The sequence below is a fragment of the Gossypium hirsutum genome, chromosome A12 (assembly GCF_007990345.1).
Source record: "Gossypium hirsutum isolate 1008001.06 chromosome A12, Gossypium_hirsutum_v2.1, whole genome shotgun sequence".
NCBI classification, from domain to species: Eukaryota; Viridiplantae; Streptophyta; class Magnoliopsida; order Malvales; family Malvaceae; genus Gossypium; species Gossypium hirsutum.
This window is the reverse complement of record NC_053435.1, coordinates 7,929,887-7,933,496: the sequence shown is the minus strand read 5'-3', so window position 1 is coordinate 7,933,496 and position 3,610 is coordinate 7,929,887. Positions and strand designations below refer to the sequence as shown.

The window sequence follows — 3,610 nt, the reverse complement described above, 5'->3', positions numbered from 1 at the left end:
TTAACTTACTGTCAACTTACGTTTACTATTAAATTTGGGCTAGTTTCTAAAAAAATTGTAACATTGAGGGTGTCAATAAAAAAAAGGTCAAGGGCACAAAACTAAACCCCCAAACATTGAGGGTATTTTTTGCAATTATGCCAAAAAATACCACTAATTTCATTTTTTTTGTAACAATATATAAAAAACATCAATTACGAACTAATGGTAGAATCAAGGTTGGATAGCAGAGCACATCTGTCCATCCGTATCTTATCATCAACCAAAAGAGTTGCAACATGAAAAACTCTCGCACCAATGTGAAAACATTTGCTCAAATTAGCTAACGTGTCCGCAAAGTTCACCTCTTGATAAAACGTAATTTATACATATTTTTACCCCATATTTAACGCATTTTATGGATGATTTCCCATTAGAATTGGTGAATTCGATGCTCCTAATGCTTTAATTTCATGTTTAATACTTAGGAGAGCATAGGAGAGCGAAAGGAACAAGAAACGGGCCAAAAACGGAGAAAATGGGCCAAAGTATGAAATCAACACGACCTGGACCTCCTCATACGGGCAGACCACACGGCCGTGTCAATTTGGCAGGCTCGAGCACGGCCTGAAGTAATCGTACACGAGCGTGTCCCTACCGAGCCCAAGTTGAGTCCAATTTGGAAAAGGCTAATTTTGAGGGCTCTTAGTCATTCCAAAGCCTATAAATACACCCTAGAAGAGGAAGAAAGAGGGACACATAGGGAGGGAGTAAAAAATTACTCCAAGGAAGCCTATTGATCCATCTCAGAAGCTGGATTCATCATCAAGACTGAAGATCTCTCTTTAATTTCCCTTTCAAAAGTTTTGGGTTTTCTTTATGTTTTGTATTCTTTATTATTCTGAGATGTTTTCTTATTTAGTCATGGACTAAAACCCCTAAATATCTAAGGGGAATGAAACCTAAGACGAATCTTGTTATTATTTTCTGAATTGTATGATAAATATTTAACTCGTTCTTAATTATGTGTTCTTAATTCTTGTTTTGATATCCCAGGATATTGATTCAAGATAAGCTCTTATTCAGAGGAGGAATAGACCCTGTCTAAGAGTACATTTGTCATAATTAAGTGGAGTTGTTTGCGCGCTTAGACATAGGGTAACAAGATTTTGTCGGATTAGGGTGAAACCTAATAAGGGGATCTATAGATCGACTTAATGCAACCCTAGGGTGTTAATTAGAGAAAAGTCTCAATTATTCAATCTAGGGATTATACGTTATTAGTCTTGAATAGGGATAATAACATAACTTAGGGATCTCCACGGAATAAGTTAAATGAATAAATCGTCCGATTCGGAGCCAGAACAATAAGTACAGTCTAGGTGGATTTTTTCTTAGGTATTGTCTTAATTCAATCATTTTCCAAAAGTAACTAGTTAGTCAAAACAAAACCTCTTTATTCTTAGCCTGGATAATAAAAAGACAGTCATTGCTAGTACTTTTAGTTCCTTTGGGTTCGACAATCTGGTCTTGCTAAAACTATACTACTGTTCGATAGGTACACTTGCCTACATCGCGATAATAGTTAGTTTCAAGAACGATTAATTATAAATATTTAAAACCTATAACGAAATAACGCGATCAAGTTTTTGGCGCCGTTGTCAGGGAACTAAGATATTAAGAACGCTCAATTTTTATTACTTTAGCCATTTATATTTCTTACAATTTAATTTAATTTTTTTATTATTATTTATTAATTTACTTTTTCTTTCTCTTGGCAGGTTTTTATAGTTTATGACTAGAAGAAACCCGTCAAGACCACTACTTTTTGACGAAGAAATCGATCGCACAGTTCGCAGAAACCAAAGAGAAATAAGGCGAAGCTTAAGATATACAGAGAACGAGCAAGAGGACGATACTCAACCCCCAACCGAAAAGATGGCTGAAAACCAAGACAATCAGCCACCTCCTATAATTGTAATTAATCAAAATCCTACACCACGCACTATGTATGATTATGCTAAACCTTCTTTAACAGGAACTGAATCGAGCATAGTTAGACCTGCTGTAGCTATAAATACTTTTGAACTAAAACCTAACATTATTCAAATGATACAGTAATTTGTTCAGTTTGATGGTTTGCAGGATGAGGATCCCAGCGCTCACCTAGCAAACTTCTTGGAACTATGGGATACATTTAAAATTAATGGTGTTTCTGATGATGTCATTCATCTTCGATTATTCCCTTTTGCTTTGAGGAACAAAGCTAAACAGTGGTTGAACTCATTACCACGAGGGTGAATCACTACTTGGGAACAAATGACCGAAAAATTTCTATCAAAATATTTCCCGCCGGCTAAAACAGCCAAATTACGTAATGATATCTCTTCGTTTGTGCAGATGGACTTAGAAACTCTTTACGATGCATGGGAGAGATACAAGGACTTACAGAGAAGGTGCCCTCACCATGGGTTACCGCTTTGGCTTCAGGTTCAAACGTTTCATAATGGCATGAATCTTTCGACTCGGCAAATGGTTGACGCAGTTGCTGGCGGAACCATCAATAATAAAACACCTGAAGATGCTTATGAGTTTATAGAAGAGATGTCACTGAATAACTATCAGTGGCAAGTCATGAAGACAAAGCCAACAAAAATAGCCGGTTTTTATAACGTCGATTCGGTCAACATGCTCTCTAATCAGGTAGAACTCTTGAATAAAAAAATTGATGATTTTCTTAGTTCTTCACAGGTTCACCCAGTAATGCAGTGCGAAGCAAGTGGAGGTGGAACAAGCCATTCGGAATACCAACCTTATGGCCACAACATGGATAACGAGCAGTTAAATTACATGGGTAATAATTCTCGATATCAAAACAATCTATATAGTAACACTTACAATGCAGGTTGGAGGAACCACCCAAATTTCTCATGGGGAGGCCAAGGAAATTAGAGACCTCCTCCAGGCTACCAACAACTACCCTACCAACAGGAAAAGAAGCCGAACCTTGAAGAGATGCTCTCAAAGTTTATATCGGTGTCAGAAACCTATTTTCAGAACACCAAAACAGCACTTAAAAATAAACAAGAGTCAATCCAATGGCTCGAAACTCAGATAGGCCAGCTTTCTAAACTAATCTCCGAACGACCACAAGGTAACTTGCCAAGTAATACTGAACCCAACCCAAGGGAACAGCTCAACGCAATTAATATTCAAGATAAAGAAGGAGTCGTTGAGCCTGAACCAGGACCAAGGCAAGAAACTGTGGTAAGCAAAGGTCAAGATAAGGTAGGTTATAATAAAAACAAATCAGTGAATGTCGAATATAAACCTCGTGTACCATACCCCCAACGCGACAAGGAAAAACCGCTCAGATGAACAATTTGGTAAATTCCTTAAACTCTTAAAAAAATTACACATTAACTTACCGTTTAGTGAAGCTCTATCACAGATGCCAAACGCAATAAAATTTTTAAAAGAGCTTTTAATAAATAAGAAGAAGTTGGATGAGGCGTCGCATGTGGAGCTAAACGCAGTGTGTTCAGCTATTCTGCAAAATAAGCTACCGAACAAATTAAAAGATCTAGGGAGTTTTACAATTCCTTGCTTAATTGGTAGTTTAGATGTTAAT

The 3,610-nt window shown here is 37.0% G+C and overlaps 1 non-coding gene across 1 annotated transcript; it reads right to left on the bottom strand.

Moving 5' to 3' along the window:
- Window positions 1-2,346: 2,346 nt before the first annotated feature.
- LOC121211952 (small nucleolar RNA R71) lies at window positions 2,347-2,453 on the bottom strand. Its single transcript, XR_005907168.1, has one exon. It is a non-coding gene; the product is annotated as a small nucleolar RNA R71 (small nucleolar RNA).
- Window positions 2,454-3,610: the final 1,157 nt, after the last annotated feature.